This window comes from Podarcis pityusensis, assembly GCF_964106645.2.
Source record: "Podarcis pityusensis genome assembly, chromosome: 1".
NCBI lineage: Eukaryota > Metazoa > Chordata > Lepidosauria > Squamata > Lacertidae > Podarcis > Podarcis pityusensis.
In genome coordinates, this window is record NC_138028.1 from 42345246 (window position 1) to 42371296 (window position 26051).

Sequence of the window (26051 nt, forward strand, 5' to 3'; positions counted from 1 at the left end):
TCCTAGCACTAAGTCTTAAAAGTCTTTATGGCATCAGGCAAAGACCTTTTCATTTGTCCAAACCTATGGAATTTGCTTTTAATGTGATTTGGTTACTTCACTGTTTCAGTATTATTGCATTGCCTTTGCTGCTTTTGTATTTGATTTCATTTGTTTTCTTGTTAAGTCCCCCCGGAGTTCTTAAGAACTGAAGGCCAGGTTATGAAATTTGCTAAATAAATGCAAGTACAGCAAGGACTAGCCTATATGAGGATAGCTTAAAACAGATTAACACTGGACACCCAGCAAAATGTCACAAGCCATTTTTCAAGTACCTCTTGTGCAATAAGCCGTAACGTGTTTCTAATATATTTGCAGAGGATTTTCCTGTGAAATAGGCAGATAACGTTTGAACAATGTTTTCAGTCATTGAAAGCAAGTGTCAGCAAAACACCTTAAACCAGGAAGATTATGAAAGTGAGTGATTTGTTCCTGTTCTTGCAGCTAATATTTCTGGCTATAACTGGCGTGGTGGATTTCTAAAGAGGCATGACAATAGAAGGTACACCTTCTTTGAGAGTTGAAAATCAAGATTTAAGATACTTATACGGAGTTCCGTCAACAGTTCACACAGCCTTTTTTAAATTTTGGGGTCTCTTGTTTATGATGATCAGACCAGACCTTTTGGGGTTGGTTCTCCTTTTTGGATTTTTCCTGGTCCTCTTCTACCATTGGCTTATCACACTTGGCATCAAAGGGGGGTCAATGGTACCCTATTTTCAAAGAATCGTATATATTGCTATCCTTTCCTTTAAGAATAGATGTCTTGATCTGTGGATAAAAAGGTAAAGGTAAAGGGACTCCTGACCATTAGGTCCAGTTGTGACCAACTCTGGGGTTGCGGCGCTCATCTCGCTTTATTGGCCGAGGGAGCCGGCGTACAGCTTCCGGGTCATGTGGCCAGCATGACTAAGTCGCTTCTGGCGAACCAGAGCAGTGCACAGAAACGCCGTTTACCTTCCCGCCAGAGTGGTACCTATTTATCTACTTGCACTTTGACGTGCTTTCGAACTGCTAGGTGGGCAGGAGCAGGGACCGAGCAACGGGAGCTCACCCCGTTGCAGGGATTCGAACCGCCAACCTTCTGATTGGCAAGTCCTAGGCTCTGTGGTTTAACCCACAGCACCACCTGCGTCCCTTTGATCTGTGGATAAGTTGGTCAAATTTTGATCTTGAAAGGTGATCATTGCTCGTACCGAGTAACCATCATAAGGTAAGTACTCTATAGAAACAATATCGTTTGGCTTTACTACTCCTGGCAACATATCATTCAGGATGTTCAGGAAATGCATTATGCGATCTATCCATGAGAGGAAGCCCTTTATTGTAAACAGTAATCAGCGACTAGGACAAGCTCTTGTTTGTCTCAGTCAGAATTCTTCCTGGCCTCTTCAGCTGGAGTTGAATTGTAGAGTCAGGCATGAATTATCTGACACGTTCCATTGCCCATCCCTTTCCTTATCAAACCCCCCTGAAGTTTTAGGGCAGTGCCTTGGTTGTACAAGACCTCCAAATCAGCTTTAACTGGGCAACATGAATTTGCCCAAATGTGATTGAATCCCACCTGAAAACAGCAACAGTCTTGAAGCACCCAAGGTCTCTAGACTTCACCTTGAGAATACCACTCCCAAGGAGCAGAGATTTAACTGGTGGCAAATAAATAAGTAATTCTGAATGCTCTGCTGGTCTCTGTATGCCAAGTACCACCTGACCTCTATTTATGGATTCGCTGGAAATCACCTCTGAGCAGAAGAGCTAAAAAGCCAGCTGTATGGAATGAATTATGCCTGAAACCTGACAGCATTTCAGGGACTTGGAGCATTTCTTGACAGGTTAGCAAAGTTCATTTCTGAAACATGGCTGTCAAGAACCTCTGCCTGCCCGTTTCCCCCGACACCCGCACTGAAAGAGGTGCAGGGATTCAGGGCGGGGAAGGGGGGGGGAATGGAGAAGTAGGCTCTTTTATAAATAGCTCTGTTCCTGTTGTATGTGTAAATTCTGTGCTTTTCCTGCGAATGACATCATCCTCTTCCCCATAGCAACTTCCTACGAGGTCAAAATTACCAGGCAACATTTAGGAAATGCAATGCTCTCAAGCGAACGAGTTGATTCATGATTTAATTGAGAAATAAAACTGCGGGGGCTTGGGGTGTGGGAGGAGCTCTGGCAAAATGGGCTGCTGTCAGCTCTGGAAAGGTTGCTTCTATTATCGCAGCTTTTTTAAATTCATCTTTCCCCGATCTCTCAAGCCCTATTCGTTTCTCCCCCCTCTCTTTTTAATAACTAACCTTGTCAAAACAAAGAAGTGGGTGGGCATTGGCAGGGCATCTGCGCTCACTCTGGTGAGCTGGAGAGAAGATGTACAGGTGACTAAGCAGAAGACTCAAGGATGAGTCACTCAGGAGTTATTTCTTTCGCTCCGCTTCCTGCACTTCTTCATCTCTTAAGTTTTGGACTGGCCATTTATCCCCCCTTCAGACCCGGATGAGTGTGCTGTACTGTTCCACTCAGAGAAATGTAGGACATGCTTGCTAGCCCGGGTAAAAGTATTTCATGAGCAACGTTGCTTATGTCTGGCAGCGTCCTTCTCTTAGAATTTGCACTTAGTTCTTCATTACTTGAACTTATTATGAAGTGCTGATGTTTACAGAATTGTTATCTAAGTTTTGTCTAACTGCATGCTTAGCAGCAGACATTACAGTGGTACCTCTGGTTAGGTACTTAATTTGTTCCGGAGGTCCGTTCTTAACCTGAAACACCTAAAGCACCACTTTAGATAATGGGGCCTCCCGCTGCTACCGCGCCGCCACTGTGTGATTTCTGTTCTCACCCTGAAGCAAAGTTCTTAACCCGAGATACTATTTCTGGGTTAGCGGAGTCTGTAACCTGAAGCGTATGTAACCTGAAGCGCATGTAACCCGAGGTACCACTGTACAATGTGCATAGGGCCTTATTTATAGTTTCTTACTGCTCATGAGAATGTGTACTTGTGGGCACACAGGTGAGGCTATCAAATGGAAAACCCAGTTTTCCCTTCTGAATTTCTTTCAGAAAAGTACAAGGTGTCTGACAGATTGCTAAACTGTCTTTGTTGTAAATATACCTGGGGAGGAGGCCGGAAAAGGAAATACTTCTTTGGCAGTTCTATTGGTTTTAACTTGAATGGGAGAGGAAATTATTCTGATGCAAGGCTTTTATTTTATTTTTTAGTTTCCTTTTTTACCTGGGGCCTTGCTGAGAACTTGGATCTTGTTGGAAAGCAATACCATGACAGAAATATTCTTAATTGAAATGTATCGCAGCATCAGCTGTGACTGTGTGAGATGTGGCTGGCTTCTCAGACTCCAAATAAGAAGCGCTATCTTTCGAAACTCTTCTTTCTCCTTTAGATTTGTTATCTGAATTTGAATTAGCTGTGTAAACACTATACAGCTATAAAGCACAATTGAAGCACATCCCCCAAATAACAATTTTGCTAAGAGTTGCTGAGGATTGTAACTCTGTGAAGGGTGAAGTACAGGGCCCAGAATTCCTTGAGGGAAAGAATGTGCTTTGAATGTACCTTAAAGGTATGCAGCCTCAGAGGTGCAGACTCCTCCTCGAGGTCATCTGCCAATCTAAAAATTGCAGGGCAGGCTTTGCCATGAAACAAGTTCATAGAATCATAGAATCATAGAGTTGGAAGAGACCACAAGGGCCATCGAGTCCAACCCCCTGCCAAGCAGGAAACACCATCAGAGCACTCCTGACATATGGTTGTCAAGCCTCTGCTTAAAGACCTCCAAAGAAGGAGACTCCACCTCCAGTTGAAGGAGTTGCTTCAGGCAGGAGATTCCAAAGAGGGGTGTGATTTTTTCCCTGTCTCTAATCTCAAAATCTGCGTATGCCAGTCAAAGGAGCAGGGGAGGATTGCCACCAGACGCTTTCCTTCAGATATGGAAATGCTGAAGACAGCCTTGCTGAGAACTGGTGTGAAAGAGCTACGTGACAGTTGACTGCTATCATCATCACCATATTTATTTAGTGACAATACAGATGTGACACGGGTCCCTGCCCAGGAGGATTTTGTCCCTTGCTAGATGGAAAAGTGCACAGGAACATTTTGGTGTGATAAGCCTTCCTCTTATCTTGGGTCACAAGCCACACGGGTTGTTTGCTCATGGCAGCAATCCCTTTGCAATGTTGTTGACGTTTGAAATTTGATGACCCTCTTGTTTCCAGTTTTGGAGACCTGGAGGAATTGTACTTATTGTTTCAACTCAGGGTGGTCTGCAAACCACCAACTTTGCCCTGTCAAGATTCAGTTGTAAAAGTAGCAGCAGCTGCACAACACGAACTGTCTCTTTCGTCTTGCTTCCAGAACACATGTTCAGGGTGAGAGGCTGGGAGGAGAAAGCAAAGATCCCAGGTGAGAAATGGGAGGGACTACTACCTTCTGTGGGTGGTAAGTGTTATGAACTACCTTTAAGAGAGGACTCTGTATTCTAGTTGAACTTTCTGAAGCTTAAAAAAAAATATTTACATCAGTTTTATATACAGTGGTACCTCAGGTTACATACACTTCAGATTAGATACGCTTCAGGTTACAGACTCTGCTAACCCAGAAATAATACCTTGAGTTAAGAATTTTGCTTCAGGATGAGAACAGAAATCGTGTGGCGGTGGCACGGCGACAGCGGGAGGCCCCATTAACTAAAGTGGTACCTCAGGTTAAGAACAGTTTCAGGTTAAGAACGGACCTCGGACGAATTAAGTACGTAACCAGAGGTACCACTGTATCTTATTGTATCAAGAAAAGCTTTAATAAAAATCTTAACCTGGAATACAAGTTCTCTTTCAGGATATAATCCAATCTTCTCTCTGCTGAGATTACAGGATTGGCTCAAAACTGGAATCGGGGGCGTGGACTTGCCTTCATTGGAGGTTTTTAAACAGAGGTTGGGTGGCAAGCTGTCAGGGATTCTTCAGTTGTGATCCTGCACAGCAGAGGCTTGAACTAGATGACCCTTTGGGTCCCTTCCAACTCTACAATTCTCTGATTTGCCGCAATATCATGCCTAAGTAAGATTTTTAAAAATTGCTTATGAGGTGTGTCGGGTATGAGCCGGTCATCGCAGCAAAAACCGAAGTGTACCTCTGGCCTGATTCTTTCCAAAGCGTATAAGGAAGAGGCTTCCTTGTGAGTCCCGCTTTTTCAACACCTGCCTGGGCAAAGGGGGGCGTTTGGCATTTTCATATCTGCTCCTTCACAGCAGCTGGCAAGCTGGCACAAGGAGAGTGTCGGTGAGGAAGCAGCTGCGAGGAGGATGTATTTCTGTGCATGTGTAATGCTGAACCAGAATCTTTCTGAAGCTCAAGAGATGGAATTGTGGGGAATTTTTGCCTGAAGCGAGGGATGTTTCCCTCCTCCTGAGACAAGCAGCAGCCTGCAGTCAGAGATGGGCAGGGACTAAGCTGAATCTTCTGAAGAGCAGAAGCACACAGGGCAGGAGCCGATCTTCAAGGTAAGACCCCAGTTCCACTTCTAGTAAAGGAGCAGGGTCCGGGTGAAGGTCCCCTTCATGTAACAAGGGTATTTATGTAGAAGTGGGGGGGGGGGGTTGTTGTTGGTGGTGTGTGCCTGGGAAAAGTGGAAGCTGTCATGTTCCAGACCTGTCTGCGCTATTAGCTGCCGCTCCCTTCTCAGACTTAACAATTTAAATCAGCCAATGGGAGCCATCTTTTCAAACCTAAAACCACCAACAAGTGGAGGGAAGACTTTTAACCCTAGAAAGGCTGCCTTTAGCTATAGCCAAACTACAGCAGACAGGATCCGATTGGTTTACATCCCTTATCCAAAGGGTCAGGGACTTTATTGAAGAATACTGAAAACAGATAAGAATTGTTGAGCCTGAAATTCTGTAAGCTGAACACACCACCATAGGAGATCAAGGTGTTTGTGGGTGTTGGGGGAGGGAGCGGGGCTCTGCTTTTATTTCTTTTTTTAAAAAATCTAATAATTTTAAGCTGCTAATGGGTTCCTTTTATGTACTTAAGATGTGGGGTTAAGATGGTTGTCCTTGAGAACTGGATAGCTCCTGTTCTTTTGCAGTTTGATCCCATATAATAGGAACAAGAGATTAGGAACCTCCAACAGCGCCAAACCAGTAGCCTAAACAAGCAGCTCTCTCTAGATTATTCAAGGTTACTGACAGCCATTATTTTGAGTTTAAGGGGTATAAACAATGTTGGTTTTTAATAATGGATTTTTTGAATGCTCCGCATATACTTGTCTGAGCAGAGGGGAGGGGAGGTGTTTTTTATTTTTAAAAAGAAATTAATCAGAACATCTTCAAATGATTTTTTTAAGAGAGTAAAATACTGGGAATGGTTTCCAGAGCAATAGCCATGGTAGATTGTTGCAGCGAAGATAACAACGAACCTTGTGGCACCTTAAAGGCTAACAAACGTTATTATAGTGTAAGCTTTTGTGGACAAACTCTAGTCCATGAAGGCTTATGCTGTAATAACATTTGTTAATCTTTGAGATGCCACAAGACTCTTGTTGATTTTTTTTTGAAGAACTAGGAATATGTTCCAGATTAATTCTTATTTCTGTATCGTTCTTCCATTAAACTTCTGTTTCTGCTAATATATTCACTGGCTGTTAGAACAGACATGCTCACTGGTCTGGGCAGAACAGATTATAGATATGTTCCATGCTGTTTCCCTCCCTCACTTTCATTTGCTTGATCCCTGCACATACTTTTGAGATGCCGGTGCTTAGAAATGTTTTCCATTTCTCTCTCTGACTAGTCTGTAAACTGTGTGTGCTCTCGTAAGTGAAATCTACTTAGATGTAGGGAAACTGGTCTGCTCAGTGCAGGTGCAGAGACACACAGTGGAAGTGTCCGGAATAATTTATATCCTGCCAGAGAGAGATCCTTCACCCATCAATTTAGGTTCTGTTCTCCGCAAATCTTTGGCTATGGTGACAGGCCACTGTACGTACTTGGTGGGCACAATACTTACCTCTCTGTTTGGGGATTGGGATTGCCCTGCTTTGTTGGGTCATATGCAATATCTGAAAAGTCTGACAGTTTTAGTATTGAGAAGCCTTCCTCAACCTGGGGCCTTTTTATTGTGCATTCATGAGGATGTAGGGTCAGGTCATGCACCTTTTTCCCTGCAAAGGTTTTGGGACGAACTGTGTGTTGTAGTGGTTAAGAGCAGTAGATTCGTAATCTGGGAAACCGGGTTCGCGTCTCCGCTCCTCCACATGCATCTGCTGGGTGACCTTGGGCCAGTCACACTTCTCTGAAGTCTCTCAGCCTCACTCACCTCACAGAGTGTTTGTTGTGGGGGAGGAAAGGAAAGGAGAATGTTAGCCGCTTTGGGACTCCTTCGGGTAGTGATAAAGCGGGATATCAAATCCAAACTCTTCTTCTTCTACTACTTTCAAACAGTGCCTGTACCTTCCCGTTGAAAGCCTGTGACTTTTTATACCGAAATGTTCCAGGTTTCTTCTGTCTTGCTTTATAGCTCAAGAGTGCTGCTTCAGATGGCAATAATGCAGTCACATTGGCAGAGACCGATTTAGGGGAATAAGACCAGTTTGGGTGCACTGGGTGAAGAACCTAAGGGGTGCTGGAGGGGGTGCCACAACTATGGTGTGGAATGGAAGGCAAGAGGCGGAGAGGGGGGCGTTGGTGTGATAAGGCCTGGGGAACCTCTGGGCCTTCAGAGGCTGTTGGACTCCAGTTCCCATCAGCCTGAACAGTGTGGTCAATGGTCAGAGTGATGGGACTTCAGTAACACCTGGAGTGTGAACAGCGCAATGGAGAACAGGGCTGTATAGAAGAGGGAATGTTGAAAGCTGGAGCTTTTCATACATGGAAGAAAAATTAGCATCTGTTGAAATTTCTATTTTGGTTATAACCATTCGAGGTAGAGGAGCCCTCTGCGTCCTTCTTTGCAACTTGGCTGTCTCACTACAAAGGTCACAGTTCTTTATTCCAGCCATTTCCATGCTTTCTCCTTTGGTTCACTTTGTGGACCTAGATTTTTGCTATCTAGGGAGAGCGGGATAATTAAGAGGAACAGCGTTAATGTTCCTTTGGGATGCAACAGCTTGACAGGCCAGAACCACGTACTCTTAATTAATATTGATTGCTGCTTTCTGCTAAAGATACTGGTGAAATCCAGGGAATTAGAGCGCAGGTTATTAAAGGCCATTTGTATCTGTGAGTAATTGTTAGCAACACCTCTTGAACCAGCCACAAATAAGACCTCTCAAGGGGATGTGTGAGAGACAGTTGCATAGATGTCGCAAACAGTGTGAGAGGTGGATAGGGGTGTGTGTGGATTACTTGGCGGAAGAATCAGAGAGTGAACTCTCATGGCGCTAAGTTCAAATACAGTTCAAAGTGGAAGTGGCTGAATTTTGCAAAGACATTTCAGCTGGTCTCTGCTGATCTCCTTTCATTTCCTACTGAACCATTCAGTTTGCAGGCAGGGCTGTCACTGATGCTGCAGTGCTGTCACAAACTGAAGAATCAGGATAATAACCAGGTGTCCAGGTAGATATTAAAGTAATTCCAAAGGTCTTTCTAGGACAATCTGCTGATTCCCAGTGTTGTGCTCTATCTTGGTTAGATTGGAAAGTCTGAGAATGGAGATGGGTTTATGGTATGCTCCCTAACTCTGACTCTCTTGCTAAGGTAAAGGGACCCCTGACCATTAGGTCCAGTCGTGGCCGACTCTGGGGTTGTGGCGCTCATCTCGCTTTCTTGGCCGAGGGAGCCGGCGTACAGCTTCCGGGTCATGTGGCCAGCATGACTAAGTCACTTCTGGCGAACCAGAGCAGCGCATGGAAATGCCGTTTACCTTCCCGCCGGAGCGATACCTATTTATCTACTTGCATTTTGACCTGCTTTCGAACTGCTAGATGGGAAGGAGCTGGGACCAAACAAAGGGAGCTCACCCCGTTGTGGGGATTCGAACCACCGACCTTCTGATCTGCAAGCCCTAGGCTCTGTGGTTTAACCCACAGCGCCACCCGCATCTTACTCTCTTGCTAGGATAGCACTAATTTTAATGCAGCAACAAAGAAATGGTGGTCTTTCTGATGTTGCTGAGCTACATCCTGCAACATTCTTCCTGGCCCTTGGCTGTGCTGGCTGGGGCTGATGTGAATTGGAGAGGTCCAACAACATTTGGAGGGTTCCCTGTCTCTATTTTAAACAATATTCAGTCATGCAGTAAGACCAAGTAGGATTTCTTGTTGAAGTTGCTATCTGAGAATAGTGCCAATCTCCTCCCTCTGCCACTATCATTTAAATGTAGCAGTCTTGATTTTGAAATTATTATTATTATTATTATTATTATTATTATTATTATTATTATACTGCCCTTCATCTGAAGACCACAGGGCAGTCTACAACATAAAAATACAAAATGAAAACACAAAATACATAACATAATTTTAAAAACCACCAATAAAACCCCACAATTATATGTTTGGTTCATTTTACAGCTTTTTATCCTTTGGTCTATTTCAGTAAAATCAAAAGCACCAAGAGAGGATGTTAATACTGTACTCCCTCCCCTGTTCCTCTGCCAGCCTCTTTGCTTACATTCCCCTTGTAGTAATGAGCAGGATTCTAGGTTGCTGTTGTTGTTTACACATGGCAGATGTGAGAGGAAAGTAGGTGGGGCAGAATAATCTCCGTAGTCTATCTGGAGGACATGCTCTGGGATGTCTCACCTGTAGCCTTCCAGATGTCGTTGGACTCTTAACTTCCATCATTCCTCACCACTGGCTATGTTGGCTGGAGCTGATGGGCACTGGAGTCCAGAGTATTTAGAGGTTCACAGGTCCGCCACCCCTGGTTTAAAATGCCAGGGATAATCTCTGTGGATGAAGATTTGGCAACCTTACATCAAAGCAGGCATCTTCTAAGGATGTAGAACTAGAACAAAGCATCCTGAAAGAAAGTCTTGCTTTGCTGAGAAGCAGTTCAGACATTAGGTAAATTGGGAAAGTGGGTGTCTTGTAGTTTTGCGGCAATTTGTGGAGAGATCATGATTTCTCCCTTGGTGAGATTTGTGAGCTCTGGAGCTTTGCTTTGTTGCTTTTCTTATATCTAAACTTGCTATTAAGAAGGCGGTTGTTTTTCAGCACAGAGTGCCAATAGCATGGCACAACTGATGGCAGCAGGCTTGGTTTAGCTGCCTGTTTCCTTCCTTGTGCCACCCAAGTGCCCACCAACTGTTACTAAACTTGATGGCGTTTGCTAAGAGGCAGCCAACAACCAGAGGATTCCATTGATTTCATGGGACTAAGAAGGTACAGAGCTTGAAACTGTCCCTTTAGCATAGTTTGGAAGATTACTTGCAGATTCCTAGTTCCACTTCTTATATCTGCTAGAAGCTGGTAGTTGTACCACCTGCCCGCTCCCTGCACATCTCACATTTACATACCCTCCAAAATTTCTCTGATGAAAATAGGGACATTAATAATAATAATAATAATAATAATAATAATAATTTTTACTATTTATACCCTGCCCATCTGACTAGTTTGCCCCAGCCACCTTGATCAACATTTGATGAGCGCCGCAACCCCAGAGTCAGTCACGACTGGACCTAATGGTCAGAGGTCCCTTCACCTTTACCTTTTTATCTCCATTTAAGTATCAGTTTTTGAATTGACATGAAGGGATGATAAAATTGTCTGTAGTGAATTGTTCTTCCAGATGTCAACCAGTGTTGGAAATGCATGTCCCAAGTCTTAAGCTTTGTTCGGAACCCTGGGAGACTCTGTTCATTAAGACTGGCTTTTGAAGCCCGAGAGTCTGAACCAACATGTTGGGGAGAGAAGAGCTCACATTTTCTGAGATTTTAAATTTGCAGCTTAATTGCAATTTTAATGGAATAGTTTTATGTTTGTTTTTTAATTTCATTTTATTTTTACTTACCCCAAACCTTTGGGAATTAGTGATCTATATTATCAACTAAATATTTTGAGCAATTTTATTCCTCGAGGCTGCTATGGTGATTTTATTAAGGTTGAATTAGAGGCAGAGGCCTCTGTGTTTTTATAAGTTAATAATGGCAGCTTGATTACTGTAGGCTCAGTAAGATTCCCCCAGAGATTCTGCCTCATTAAGTAGCATCTGTGTTGTCTTATTGACAGTCTTCTAGTATTCATTATGTCCCATGAATGCTTTAAAAGAGACAGGTTCTTGCTTTGATTGCTCTCTTTTCAATTCAGAAAGTACAAATTCCATGTAATTTAATCTGTGCCCCACACTAAATTACAGCCTATAGTGTTATGAATTAAGGTTGCTATTCAGCGATAGTCATACTTGGGGAAGGCTTAAGTGCATTGATTTCAGTAGGTCTGCTCTAAATATGGCTTAGGTACATAGCACCTTAACAGATTCAATATTACTGCAATCTCTATTCACAGGCTTCCTTAACAATTCTAGATATCTATGTATCTAGATATCTAGATACATAGGGGGGGGAGCTCAAATGGGGAAATATGCCCCTTTGTAGCAGATGTAATATTCTAAGGCAAAATGAAGTAAGTTCTTCACCCATGATGTGAACACAGTTTTCTAAGTTTTTATTTCCAGAGAGTGGTAGGGGACGTTTTATCCCATGTTGATGGCCTTTCAGCTGATTCCCCGGTGGCCCGCTGGAATGCGGAGTTAACCAGGGCTATCGACTGTCTGGCTCCGAAGCGCCCTCTCTGACTGCATGGAGCCTGGACAGCCCCGTGGTTTTCCTCAGAGCTGAGGGCAATGAAACACTCGTTGAGACGGCTAGAGTGCCGGTGGAGGAAAACTCATTCTAAATTTGACCGGACACAGGTAAGAGCTCAGCGTCGAGCCTACCAAGTGGTGATAGCGATGGTGAAGAGGACCTTCTTCACCGCCTCTATTGCATCTGCAGAAAACAGCAGCAGGATATTCTTTCAGATTGTTCACAATTTAACGGAACCACCTGCACCATCGGGGCCTGGTAAGGACCCCAAGATCTCCTGCAATGATTTTACAAGATGGGTGGGGTATAAATAATAAATTATTATTACTATGTTATTATTATTAATGGCATTTTTTGGTCCTATTTTCATTAAAATAAATCTTAGACAGGGGAACAACACCAAAGCACAAATACTTCATCATCATCATGCAGTCTTAAAACAAACAAAAACAATAAATATAAATCAAGTCACAATCCAGTTCAGTGAAGGTGAAATCGCTTCCCAATAAATCGTCCAAATGCCTGAGTAAATAGAAATATCTTCAAAAGAAGCATAAAACCTATTATGGTCAGCAGCGGCTGCAGCTGTGAGGGTTGGCATTGCGTAACTGGGATACCCTATGAAGAATGCCCTCACACAAATAGCACACTCAGTAAGCGTGGTGCAGTTAAAAGGATGTTGCCACCTGATCTTAATGTATATAGGCTGCTATATCGGGAGCAGGCAAGCTAGTAAGTATTAAGGTATTAAGCTGCGTAGGACTTTATATGTTAATACAAGCACTTTGAACTTTATAACTTGTAATGAGACATCACCATGTGAAATACTAGATCAGGGAGCTGTTTTCCATGCCAAGGATGCATGTTCGCTCTCAAACCTGCCTCACCATTCCTGCATAAGTTGCCTGCATTTTAAAGTTCAACACACATCCCAATTCATGGGATTTTGTATGAAATTAAATGCTGAAACCCACTCTTAAACATGTTGCTTGGAATTTTGGAGCACTGAGATCAATAGGACTTGCTTCCACATCGTGTGTTGTGAAGATTAGGGTAGTCTAAAATGCAATGATAATAAAGATAACTCAGTTCTGACAACTAACGTCTCATCCATAAATGATCTGCTATGCTAAGTTGGCAACTACTGGCGTCTGGAAATACTTCCTTTATTTTTTAAATTTTTCTCCTTTTGGGACACCACAGAGCCCCACGTCATCATGGCTTCTGGGGGGGGGGGCAGTGAGCATCTCAATGCTACAATTGTCTAATGGTCAGCTTGACTGGCAACTTAGGGTACCAATATGGACTTGGTATATGAGCCACCCGGACCTAGGTGACAACTCCCTGGGGCCCTGGGTGCCCAAGCACCCACAAAGCTCCCCATGAAGATGCCAGGCACCCACAAATTTCGTTGCCAGGGCCATGCACGCGGCATGGCACCCACGGTCCCGGGCACCCGCAGTAGTGGGGCCAAGTTGGCACTCCTGCACCCAGATATGTTCTCCAGGCACCCCTAACATTGTTGACTTTCAAAGTGAAATCTCAAGCCAATAATAACTGGAAGGAAATTGTTGATACCGGATTCAGTGGGAAATGGGATTACACAAATTGGAACGCTCCTGCGATGGGAGTTGCTCTCTGCTTATTCAACAACCTGCATGGCTTATTTATTTTAGCAACATGTTGAAAGAGAGTATAGAATTGGCCTTTGACCAAACTTGGACAATATTATCTACAGAAAACATTGCTCAAATGTTTGGATAGTTACTACTGTAAATCATGGGATAGCTTCTGTTTCAATGCCTTGCCAAAAACAGGACACTAAATGCTTTATGTGCAGTCATTTTCTTGCAAGGTTTTCTAGTGTGGTTAGGTCCTTAAGCAATTTTGTCTTAAGTATTTTGCTCTTCTGTATATTGTCACATTCCTTCAGTGACAATCCTGAACACTAACATCTCTCACTGGCAGCCACGTAAATGAAAGTCAGGTTTCCCCATGCCAGAGATGTGGAATGAGGATGCCTTTTGTTACCCCCCCAACCCCCCCCCCACAGTCAAGCTTTTAAGAGTGATGACAGAACACGTAGCCATTATTTTGATAGTGATCTCTGTGAGTATTGCAGTACAGACAATAGATAATAATATGGAAGGCTGCTCTGTAAAGACAAGAATACCAAAGTTGGCACAGCCATTCTCTCTACTGTAAATTGACTTCTTGCAGCAATTTTGTGCTTACGTGTGCTCCTGGAAGCCTAATTTTTGAGGGTTACTTTAACTTACAGTGGCCTAACAAATCCAGGCCAGCTTATTGAGTCCTTTCCATGGCCCAGTTTTATGTGCATAACTACTGCAAAGCACCAATTAAAAATTATACTTGCAGAACTGAATTAGTATTGGAAATCTGTATTTTTAATAAATGCATAAATAAAATGCAGTGCAACTTGAGCCTCATCCCTGGGTGCCTCTAGATAACCTGTTTATTTAAGCATTCATCCTGATTGGCTTGCAGAAAGCTTACATGGAGGTTAGATTAACACTGGTCTTTTTAAAGCATCAATATCACCAGTATCATCAGCATCTTCCCAGCTCCATATGGCTCATGCTTCATGTTAGTGTACTAAGGGCCTGAATATTTGTGCACTGAATAGTTTGTACAGAGGCAGATGGGCTCAAGTGACTTTCCCAAGGACACTTGGTAAAGAGCAGCGTCTGGAAAGAAGCCAAGTTGTCCTGTACTTTCCTAAAAACGAGGCCGAAAAGCATGAATCTCCATTTTCTTAAAAAGCTGGATGGAGTTAACTGAGCAGAGTGCATGTGCTGTTCTTGTGAGACCTTAGATCAATAGACAAGATACTATGTGTACCCTGAGGTGTTCTATCTGAGGTCTTTGGACCCAAGTGCTTTTGTGTGCAGTGTCCATTGTTTGCATTAGATCCTTGCAAATAAACCAAGCCTCTCTTATTTGCCGATGGCTTTGGATGACGTGAACTCTGAACTTTTATCTCACTTCAGGCGCATTTCCAGTATCTTCCGTGTACTTGGCTTGCTGGGGCTGGGGGGCTGGGCACATTTCTAGGAGCCTACACAGACTCTCAAGAGACTCTCAGATCATTTAAACCAGATCGTGTGTTGTGTGGATTTGCAAGGCATTAATTATTATTCCTCCTCCTAATATATATTTATATCAACAAGCAAGACTGCTTCTGCTAGGCAATAGCTACGAAATTCAGGGCTGGTCTCGAAATTTGCAAGCTGGGTGACATGGTGAAGAAATGTCAAGATTCATTAGGGATAGCGAAGGCTCGGAGGCCCTGAGGCTCTGGGGATTGGGAGAGAGAAGAGCTAATGATCTCAGCAAAGTTTTAGTAGGTCAGTCAGCTAAGAAGGTCTGTGCACAGCAGTGCAGGGATTTTGGATCCTGAACGTACCTGCCATGCAGCGGGTGATGGGTGGGGAAAGAGTCTCTCTTTCGACGGCAATGTGAATGGCTTCAAAGTACAATTAGCCAGCCCTGTTGCCCTAGGGAGCCCTCCTGCTTATTCTGCTGTGTAGCGGGTTCCCAGACATCTGCCCCCCAGCTCTCCCCAATGGCACCACTGGGTGTGCAACCACATCAGAGTACCCACTCACAAATCTCAGACACTCCAAGTGTCCCTTTTTTTCAGGGACAGTCCTGGATTTACATAAACCTTCCTGGTTTCTGATTTGATCCCAGAATGTCCTGTTTTTCCTTAGGACATCCCTATTTTCGTCAGAGAAATGTTGGAGGCGTTATCCAACCCCCGAGCCATCTGAAGGCTGTCCTGTATAGGGAAGGTGTTTTGTTTTTTTAAAAAAAATGCTTAATGTTTTATTATGTTTTTATGTATGTTGGAAGCCACCCAGGGTGGCTGGGGCAACCTAGTCAGATGGGCAGGGTATAAATAGTAATTATTATTAAAGTGGTAACTCAGGTTACAGACTCCGCTAACCCAAAAATAGTACCTCGGGTTAAGAACTTTGCTTCAGGATGAGAACAGAAATCGTGCGGCGGCAGCAGTGGGAAGCCCCATTAGCTAAAGTGGTGCTTCAGGTTAAGAACAGTTTCAGGTTAAGAACAGTCCTCCAGAATGAATTAAGTTCTTAACCCGAGGTACCACTGTATTGTTATTATTATTATTATTATTATTATTATACCTCGGGTTACATACGCTTCAGGTGACATAAGCTTCAGGTTGCAGACTCCACTAACCCAGAAATAGTACCTCGGGTTAAGAACTTTACTTCAGGATGAGAACAGAAATTGTGCTCCGGTGGCATGGCAGCAGCAGGAGGCCCCATTAGATAAGGGGGTGCTTCAGGTTAAGAACAGTTTCAGGTTAAGAACGGACCTCCGGAACGAATTAAGTACTTAACCCGAGGTACCACTGTATTATTATTATTATTATTATTATTATTATTATTATTACTGAATAGGCTGTCCCTATTTTCATCAGAGTAATGTTGGAGGGTATGAAATCTCACCACCTTAGCCGGGGATTCTCAACCTGTCACTTTGGCTGCAAACCCTGATGTGGACACTGGAGTGGAAAACTCATGCCCTGCAAATCCCAATGTCAGCATTATCCAGTTCGTTAAAATTCAAATCCATGCCTTTGCAACGCGCTCCTGTGTGCTTGCAGGGCCACGCCCCGAAGTCAAACTCCTCGCTAGGTGAACGGGAGCCCTGCACAAACACGCCAGGCAGGCCTCCGCCCCCTTCTCCTCCACTCTTCTGCTCCCCTTCTGTCATTCTCTCCTAAGTTTTCTTTTGGAGCGTCAGCAAGGAACTCTGCGTGAACTTGAGTTCCTACTTTGCTCTCAGGTGGCAGCGGCAGCCCTGGAGTAAAGGAGCCTTCCTCCTGCTGGGGAGCAGCACGACCAGGTTTGCTTATTTATGAGACTGACTTCTGATTGCTGCTCTCACATCCTATTTGCTGGCTGCTTACGGAGGACTGGATTTGTCAGTTTCAACTAACATCTTCGCTTTCCAGTTGCTTTGCTGCTGAGGATTAACTCTTCGTACGCAGAGATAAAAGAAAAAGAGATAAAAGAAAAAACAACAGAGTGCTAAGGAGGAATATGCCGAGCGTTGATGTGCTTGTACGGGGAGCAGTTTGCACGGCTTCTGCAGCTTCTCCCCCTTCAGGGATTATTCTTGGGTGGGTGGGGGGAAGAAAACTGAAAGCTGAACTCCTTTGGGAAGGCCTTTACTCCATCTTCACTCCTGTAACCCGGCAACAACCATCCACCAATCAGCTTTGCTCAATGGCAGAAGTAGAGTTTGCTAGCAGTCTTTTATTCCTTCTCCCTTGGAACAGTCCTCACCAGCATCATTCCTGATGCACCCTGATCTCCTTTCGCACCCTGTCATTTTCAAGACCTGTGGGAGGTGGACCTGCAAGTATATCTGTTGACGCCGTTTACGGGGGTGGGGTGGGGATGTGGTGTCTGTCTGGTGGGTGGGGTAGGATTGGGGGTGGGGGCCGACTCTGTAAACTGTCAGAATACGTGGAAGGAAAATTGCATGGATGAAACTGACAAGGAGAGGGGAAGGGGTTAAAAGATGCCCCAACTGATGCTTCTGAAATCAGTCAGCATGCAAGAAACGTGTCTGCCTGCTGCCTCTATGTATGCAAGACATAATCATCTGTCTTCCGAGGACCTTCTGCCTGGGGGGGGGGGGAATCCCACACCCACCTACCTATTTGAAATTTACTAAGAAAGCCCCTGCCTATATGCCTGGCATACACTTGCCATATCTCCTGGAATCGTGCGCAATCCAGATTCAATTTTAAACTATCAAGGAAAATTGACAAAACATGGTTGAAACTCTTTTGTATGATTTTAGAGGAGATGCCAACCCACATCTCCCGTGATCCAAAGGTAATTGCCACATGTTGTGGTGTCTGTGTGTATATAATTACTTGTCCCACATGAGAATTGTTTGGTAACATTTGCTGACTGCTGTGTATTCTTCTTTGCCAGGGTATTAAGGATTTAGCCTGATTTGAGGCCGAACAGAGAAGAGACAGCGGACTGTTCACCTGGTGAGTGAAAACTTCTAAATGTCATGGAGCTGGGAAAGTTGAGCAGGATAAGGAGACAGGCATTTAAAATGTAGGACCTATTTTGTGTGTGCTGTGTACCTCTCGCTGCCATACACATAAGATAAGGTCTGATGCAAAGGGTCAGAGAGGTGCAATTGTTGTGTATGTGTTTTGGGGGGAAAGGTTGTCCATAGGAGTTGGCCCAAGACATTTTGCTGAATACCAATTGCTGGAAATCGCATGTAGGCAGAGCACTGTTACGCTCATGCCCGGTTTGCAGGTCTCACACAGGCATGTGAGAACAGGATGCTGGCCTAGATGGGCCATTATGTTCTTATGATAGCATCTTCTCCTTATGTTCTTATGATAGCATCCTCCATTGCACATTGCAGGCTAGCATGAGTGGTGAGATCTTTCCTTCAGCACCTTGCTGCCGCTCTCCACCTCCTAATGGAAAGGCCAGCGCTGTGTAAAGCTGGCGAAACAAAAGCTCCACTGTTCTGCAAACACATCAACGGCTTCACCCATCCTGGACCTCGGAGGGCAGTTGAACTACCAAGAGGGCTGATCTTAACACCTAAGAGGGTCTGTTGGGAAGGAAGCAGTCTTTCAGATATTTGGGGCCTAAGTCATTTAGGGCTTCATACATCGATGTGAACACTTTGAATTGGGCCTGGAAATGAACTGCTGACCAGCGCAGCTGTGTTAACACAGGGGTTATACACATTCAAAATGGAACCCCCAACCAGTAATCTGGCTGCTGCATTTTGGACCAGCTGAAGTTTCTGAGCTGTCTTCCAGGGCAGCCCCATGTATAGCACATTGCAATAATCTAGTCTGGAAGCTATGAAAGCATGGAGTACAGTGGCCAAGTCATCTCTATTCAAAAGGAGGCCATAGTTGGCAAACCAGGTATAGCTGGAGATAGGCACTCCAAGCCCACCAGAGTCTCCTGTGACAATGTTGGACCCAGGGGTAACCCCCCCCCAAGCATTTAGTGAGAGGCATGTACATAATGGCCTCCGTTAAAAGATATTGTGTTTCAGGTGATTTGCGATGACATGAAAGCTCGCTCTGTGTGTACTGTTTCATTGATGATAGCCGTTTCACCCATGGAAATTATCACTTGCAGTCATTAAGTGATGAAATTTTATGTGCAAATGCTGAATTGGTACATTGTATGTGTAGGAGATTGGCAATCATTAGCAATGGCTGGTTGTAAAATATACTGTAAGACATATTGGCAAACAGTTTGCTGGATTACATCTGTACCAGTTCAAGGCTTCTCTGCATTCTGCTTCTGTGTGTTGCCCATTCTAACTACACGCAACATGTGAGATCTGTAATTTGTTCTGCCAGTATTTAAGAGCAGCCATGGGCCTCTCCAAAACTGATAGGAGCAGTTATACTTGCCATCAGTCCTGTGGAACTGAGGGAAACTGTGGGGCTAAAGCTTTGGGGGAAAGAGCAATGGCTCAGGGATACAGCACATGGGGTTGTATGCAAAAAGTCACAGGTTCAAACCCAGGAACGTCCCCTGCCTAGGGGTCTTAGTTGACCACAGGTTTAGCATGATTAACAGTGTGATGCAGCAAAAAGAAAGCTAATGCTATTTTAGGCTGCATAAACATAAGTATTGTGTCCAGATCAATGGAAGTAGTAGTACCACTCTATTCTGCCTTGGTCAGACCACACCTGGAGTACCGAGTCGAGTTCTGGGCATCACAATTTAAGAAGGATGTTAGAAGAGGGAGTTAGGGATGTCTAGCCTGGAGAACAGGAGACTGAGAGGTGATATGATAGCCATCTTCAAAATCTGAAGGGCTGTCATATGGAAGATGGAGCAAGCTTGCTTTCTACTGTTCTAGAGGGTAGGACCTGAACCAATGGATTCAAAGAAAGCAGATTCTGACTAAACTTTAGCAAGAACTTTCTGGTGGTAAAAGCTGCTGGACAGTTGGACTGATAGACTCCTTCACTGGAAGCTTTAGCAGTGATTTCTGCATTTCAAGGAGCAGAACTGGCTGAACCATGGGTTCCATTCCAACTCTGCAATTCTATGGTTCCTCCACCACCACCTTCCCAAAGCAAACAGTTATTCCTGAAAGTTCCAACTCGGCTCTATTCCAAGGCAAGCTGAGGTGAGCTTGGGAGAGGTTGCCCATCCCTAGATCACAGCAAGGCCACATTCAGAGAGGTCACTTTCAGAATATTCCAATCATTTCATTTGTCCACACCCTAAGATTTTATCTACAGAAACACACAGGCTCACTAAATGGAATTTGCCATTCATATTATTAAGAGCCAACATACCCTTTAGCCATCAGATGCCATTCATTTAAAAATGAGAAAAGAACAAAACAACAACAATGCAGTTTTGGCTTTCATTTATATATATATTTTTTACCCTTTCAGCCCTCTTGGTATAATTTTTCACAAGACACTGCACTCTTGCAGTTTCTTTCTCATTTGTCCCCAAATACACCCAGCAATATAGCAAATAGTTTTTCTTTCTCACTCACTCTCTGTCTCCCTCTTAAGCTTGTTTCTAATGGAATGGTAATCTGTGTCCACAAAAGGATTTAGAGCATTCCATCATCAGTTTGCAGTGCCATTGGCATCTTTAAAATGCCAGGAGCAGAGCGTCGTTATTGGGGAGAAAGCCATAAAATGCAACATACGAACAAAAAATGACTGTACATTGTGACGGAGGTGGCTGAAAGAATTTTTCCCCCAGTAAGGAGGCAAAAGAAATGTACAACATCCTGGCTCTTCAATGGAGTAAGGCAGAGATGGGGTACCTGCAGTCCTGCGGATCATAATATCCAGCCATTGGTCGGGGCGATAGGAACTGTAGTTCAGAACATCTCTGGAGGGCTACAAGGTCCCCCAGCTCTGGACTAAGGAATTCAGTCATCCCAGCTGCCTCCACATGTACTGTAGGAACCTCCCTTCGAATGCCAAACCATGGCTTCCATCTTCCCTGCCTCCCCACCTCCCAATCTTAGATTGCAAGGTAAAATCTGATTTACATTATGACACCCCTTTGGGAAAGGGCCCAACATTTTTGCTTGTCTGCCAGGTGCTACAAACATCTGTGTTTAGGTATAAATAATGATAATACCGAATGGTTTCTGTGTGTCTGCAAGGCTGGGTATAGTGTAATATACAGTGGTACCTCGGGTTAAGAACTTAATTCGTTCTGGAGGTCCGTTCTTAACCTGAAACTGTTCTTAACCTGAGGTACCACTTTAGCTAATGGGGCCTCCCACTGCTGCCGCCGCACGATTTCTGTTCTCATCCTGAAGCAAAGTTCTTAACCCAAGGTACTATTTCTGGGTTAGCGGAGTCTGTAACCTGAAGCATCTGTAACCCGAGGTACCAATGTATTGGGTATACAAATACAGGTGTACAGGAGAATTTCCTGCTTTCTGTATAGCAGCTCTGGCTGCACAGTAATACAATAACATTCATCAGCCTTCTAATGAGATGTTGGTCTTAATAGCTGGAAATCTGGAGCATCTCTATAGCTATGAGGATCAAGGGAAATATCTGAAATCATTTCTGCTGAATAATTAGCAACCAGAGGAAAGTAATCTCTCCAGTAATGAGTAGATGGGACCTTTTTTCATTTGGCGCAAGTCTTAAGTTTTCTTCTGTTCCCCCTAAATATATACTAAGGAACAAAAGTACACGACTTAAATTTGACTTTGCATCTAACATGTGAGGTTCTGTTGTTGTTTTTTTAAAAAGCAAACTGTATTCATTGGGGAGAGCTGGAAATTAATGAGATCAAGGCTGGCACAGAGAGGAAATGTAACCCTTTCTTCCTCTGCAGCAGTCGAGGAAAATCTCACGTATGATGCTTGTATTTGCTTTGAGGGCAAACACTCCATTGGTGGCAGTGTGGGATTTCCTCCCAACACAAATACTAGTTTGAGAGGATAGTTCATCCTCCAGGAACACAAAAGGGGAAGAAGGGTTAAATTCCCTCTCCACAGCTGATGGGATCTTATTAGTTATCAGCTCCCCTCTCTCAGCTGATGCAATTTGGATGCTGACCTGCCCCACCCCACACTGGCGGGGTGGGAGATGCATTTAACCTCACCTCATATCTAGCTTGTTCCTAATTCTTCACACCTGCTGCCTTCAGATTGGTGTTATTACTATGCTTGTTCTTCGGCCTGTAACAAAGAAATTAGAACAAATAATTAAAAGTATTGTCAAAAGAAGAAATGATAAATAACAACAACAACAACAACAACAGTTACCTCCAGTGCCTTTTTGTTATAGTAGTAAAAAAAAGAAAGAAATGCCAGTACTCATATCTTGGTCAAAAATTCTGTGGGTGCCAGCACAAAATGGCTGCCATGGGCAGTTGTAGGGCAGGAAGTGAAAGCAAAGAGGTCACAAAAAAGCCACTGGTTACTGCACCTATGGCTTTAGAGATCAACATAAGCAAAGAGAGGGGGAGATCCCTGCCCCATAGAACTTACAAAGAAAATTTCAGTAGCAGGAATGACAACAGAAGGAGGGGAGGGAGAAAAAAAGAGAGAGGAAAAGTTAATAAGCCTGGGGAGGGGAGAAACTAGGCCTCTGATGCAAGCATTTCAGTTTGCCAGATGGAACAATCCGCCCCTCTCTTCTGGCATCCAGCTCTGGGGTTTTCCTGACACCCCGCCCCCCGGCCAATTTTTTTTGGGGGGGGATGCGGGGGGGGGGGCAGAGAAAGCCCCCTTACGCAAGCAGAATCCCTAATGAAGCTGATGGGCTCCATTAGGTGAACCCCGCTCAGGGGCGTTATCTGATGATCGCCCTGCTCAGAGTAGACCCATTGAAATGAACAAAGCTGTTAGTCACGCCCATTCTTTTCCACGGGTCTGCTCTCACACAGCTCACAAACGCACCGTGCGGCCAGGGGGCTAGCGCGAACGTGACGCTAGATCCCCGCTATTAACATGCACAGCGAGCCCGTGCCAAGAGCGAGTAGCTCGGCATCTCTTCTGGCAGGCTGACCATTTCCCGGGCCACCCACTCCCAGCCCCCGACCCTTTCCTTCTCCCTCTCCCCACTCCCCTCTCCCCTCTCCCTGACAGTGCCTGACCCCCTTTTTTCCTCCCCTCTTGCCTCGCCCCTCCTTCCCAGCTGGTCCCTCCTCCCTCTTGCTCTGAATCTGCCGGCTGTGCTTTTCCTCGCAGTCACTGGGAGATGTGACAGCCTTTGGGATTGTATTATCTATGAAAAAGCTATATCCGGAGTTGAAAAAATCTTGACGTGGCTCCCGGGCAGCAGGGATGGATCGTGGAGAGAATCTCAGTCTCGAGCGCCTTTTCCTTTATGGCAGGGACTGATTCTTTCCGCTGGTAGCTGTTCTCTCAGTACAGATGTGAGCACTAAACGGGGGATGGGGGGGATAGGTCTGGGGGGGGGGGCAGCAGAGACTAAAGACTAGCATGTTACTGAAATGTCAGTGTCTTGGAAGTACAGGCTGTATGTCAAAAAGGGACCTTCTCTAATTGCTTAAGCCTCAGGTATGCATTTTACATTTACTTACCAGGTCCAAATCCAGTTGTGAATTAAAATTGCTCTTGTGTGTTCTTTTTCTACCAGCTCAAAAAGTGTTTGATTTAGGCTTTTTGTATAATTTTTTTAATATTAAATGGGGGGGGGGGGAGAGAAATGCAAATACGCTCCAGGAGTGCTGGAAGCAGAACTGTAATGCACGAGAACAGTGTGGCTTCAGCAAAATGTAAGCAGGTTATTAAAACTGAAACAGGAGGATATTTCTCTCTCTCTTTAAAATCAGTTTTTGTGCATGGTGGGTCTCTCCCCCTCCCAGCAATCTTGCTAGTCTGATCTTTTAAACCATGTCCACCTGTCTGGTATGAGGCTGTGGTCTAAGATAGCTGGTGGAAATAAAACACAAATGCTGCTAGGAAACCCGAGGTGTTATGAATGCAAAATTGGATGCAGTTTTCAACATCCTCACTACTTGTGAGCAAATATGTGTCTGCTATTGAAGGTGCCCATGTGTCTCTCTGAGCCAGGTAACTGTTGCATCTGCAGGTGTAACTGCCTTCCTTGGGTGTTTTTTGGGGGAAAATTGTGGTTGGATTCTGGCAGTCTTTGTGGGTGTGGGCTTGAGAGCTGGCCAAGAGTTCCAGACCACAACTGCAGTGTAAAAGTGTTTAGTCCATAACTCAAGAAGACTTTGAGTCATAGAAGAACGCTGTTGCTAATAGCTGCTCACCACAGCCATGGTTCCTTCGTTCATTTCTTTTCAAAGCATCTGAAATTACTGAAGCATTGTTTTGGGGGTGTGGGGAAGGAAGAAATAAATGGTCCAGGGTCCAAAGAACCTTACAATTAGTTGGAGCCGAAGGGAACCTGGAGGAATATTAGCATGTTGGTCACTGGTTGATCTTTTGTTTTGAGAATGAAGGAAGTTTCAAATGCATGTTTTGAATGAGGCATGGCAGCAAGTTGAGGGGAAAGTTATAGAAATTCACTAGGCTAGTGCAGGTAGATGAGCCAAATGTAAGATAAGACATCAGAAGAGTCTTGCTGGATCAGACCAGTGGCCCATCTGGGCCAGCATTCTGCTCTCACAGTGGAGCTGCTGCCAACCCGTGTTGAAAATACTGAGCTAAATGGTCCAATGGTCTGGGCTCAGTATAAGGCAACTTCCTGTGTTCTGGCCATAGTGACCATTAGATTCTAGCAATGGTCGCTATTGCTGGAATCCAGAGCCATTGAGATTGCAATGTTATACCCACTTACCTGGGAGTAAGGCTCTTTTGACTCATTGGACTTCTGAGTAAATATGCATAGGGGTAGTACTGTTAGTCTCATGTCTGTGGGCTGCCTTGAATGTGTCACGCAAGAGACATTTGCAAGCTGTTGGGAAATCATAACGTGGCAAAAAGGCTGACTGTGACTTGACTAGATGTCACACAATTTCCCACGCTAAGGTGGCATTAGTGTGGTTCATTTCACCTTCTGTGCACAGGCCCTTGGTATGGGAGTGGCTCCAAGGGAATAACCAGTGAGGAGAAAAAGGAAGAGCAAAGTCTAAAGTAGCAAGATCACAAAATTACTGAGTCTGTTAATTATGTTGTTTGTTCTTCTTATTTTGTGCTGAGGTGGAGCTTTCTGTTGGATGTTGAAGGGCACATTTGGTTGGCTTGCCACTCTGCTTTCGGTGCCCAAGGTTATAGGAGGTGGTGGTTTTTTTGTTTTTTTTTACAATTAAGGCTATATTGAAAATAGCTTGGGGGACCACAGCTGACTGGACTTTGGGGACAATGGTGTAGATGACAATGTTTTAGATGACAATCTCATTACTTCCTACATCAGACTATTTGTCAAGATAATGATAGGTATTACTCATACTCTCTTGACAGCTGAGACACTTCTTTAATATCAAGGGCACAACTTCCTGAACTCTTCTTATGACTCCTGGCTAACTCACTTTCATTTAGTAGCTCATTTGTATTGATGGAAGCTTCATGGTGCCTTGGCATCTTTCTGTTGCTACCAGCAACATTGCTAGGCATATATCATCTTTAGACATAGGAGTGGGCACTAATTTTTTTGTTTAGAGGGTCAACACTTCAATCTTTCCCACCCACAATGAACCAATTGCCAGCTTTAGTCCAATAGAAGCTGTTGACAGTAGTCAAAATTACTCTTTTGGAACAATCTCTACCTCATGGATTGCCTCACTAACTGGGAGTATATCTGAGGGAACTACAGTGATCTTTTTAAGAACATTGACACCCCCCACTTATTGAGTTTTATTCCTATCTTCCTTTTGTTTCTTACTAATTGGCATAGGAGCCAACTCCTAGGGGCCGAGGTCCTTTTGGCCCCCGCAATAAAATATTTGAGCCCTCTCCCTGGCAGTTGATGGGCATTGCGATTCAAATGGTGTGCATGTGATCAGTTATGTGGAGTGAGGCTTACTAGCCCCCTTCCCAATATTTTATTCAAGATGACACCCCTGCTGATGGGAGTAATAAGCAGTGAGCATATCCAAAATGCATATTGCTATTTATACCAAAATCGTCCTCCGTTTGTTGTCATGAAGCACCAAATTGAGGCAGTTATTTGAAAGGAGAAGTGTTAACAGACGAATGAGTGACAGCAGGTGTGTTTGTGTGTGATGGAATGGTGAGTGGAGTCAGAGTGAGTG

The 26051-nt window shown here is 44.3% G+C and overlaps 1 protein-coding gene and 1 long non-coding RNA gene across 17 annotated transcripts in view; one reads left to right on the forward strand and one right to left on the reverse strand.

Annotated features, from left to right (window-relative positions):
• Window positions 1-1976: 1976 nt before the first annotated feature.
• On the reverse strand, window positions 1977-26051 carry LOC308472748. 6 transcript variants are annotated; one of them, XR_013983702.1, is made up of 4 exons: window positions 22129-22758; window positions 21966-22041; window positions 9785-9931; window positions 1977-4421 (listed from the first exon to the last, which is right to left on the reverse strand). It is a non-coding gene; the product is annotated as an uncharacterized lncRNA (long non-coding RNA). The 6 variants fall into 6 exon arrangements; XR_013983703.1 differs by lacking the exons at window positions 1977-4421; window positions 22129-22758 and adding an exon at window positions 22765-22862 and having other exon boundaries at window positions 9378-9931; XR_013983704.1 differs by lacking the exons at window positions 1977-4421; window positions 22129-22758 and adding an exon at window positions 25917-26051 and having other exon boundaries at window positions 9379-9931.
• Window positions 4839-26051, forward strand: part of LOC308472215 (serine/threonine-protein kinase PAK 6-like) — a 50445-nt gene continuing 29232 nt past the window's right edge. For 2 of the 11 annotated variants that reach the window (XM_080996872.1, XM_080996865.1), the window contains exons 1-2: window positions 17006-17211; window positions 17796-17857. The gene's annotated coding sequence lies outside the window, so the exon portion shown is untranslated. Of the gene's footprint in view, window positions 5544-17005; window positions 17212-17795; window positions 17858-23080; window positions 23244-23288; window positions 23389-26051 lie in introns of those variants that run through there. The other 9 variants (XM_080996873.1, XM_080996866.1, XM_080996864.1 and 6 more) reach the window with 8 other exon arrangements.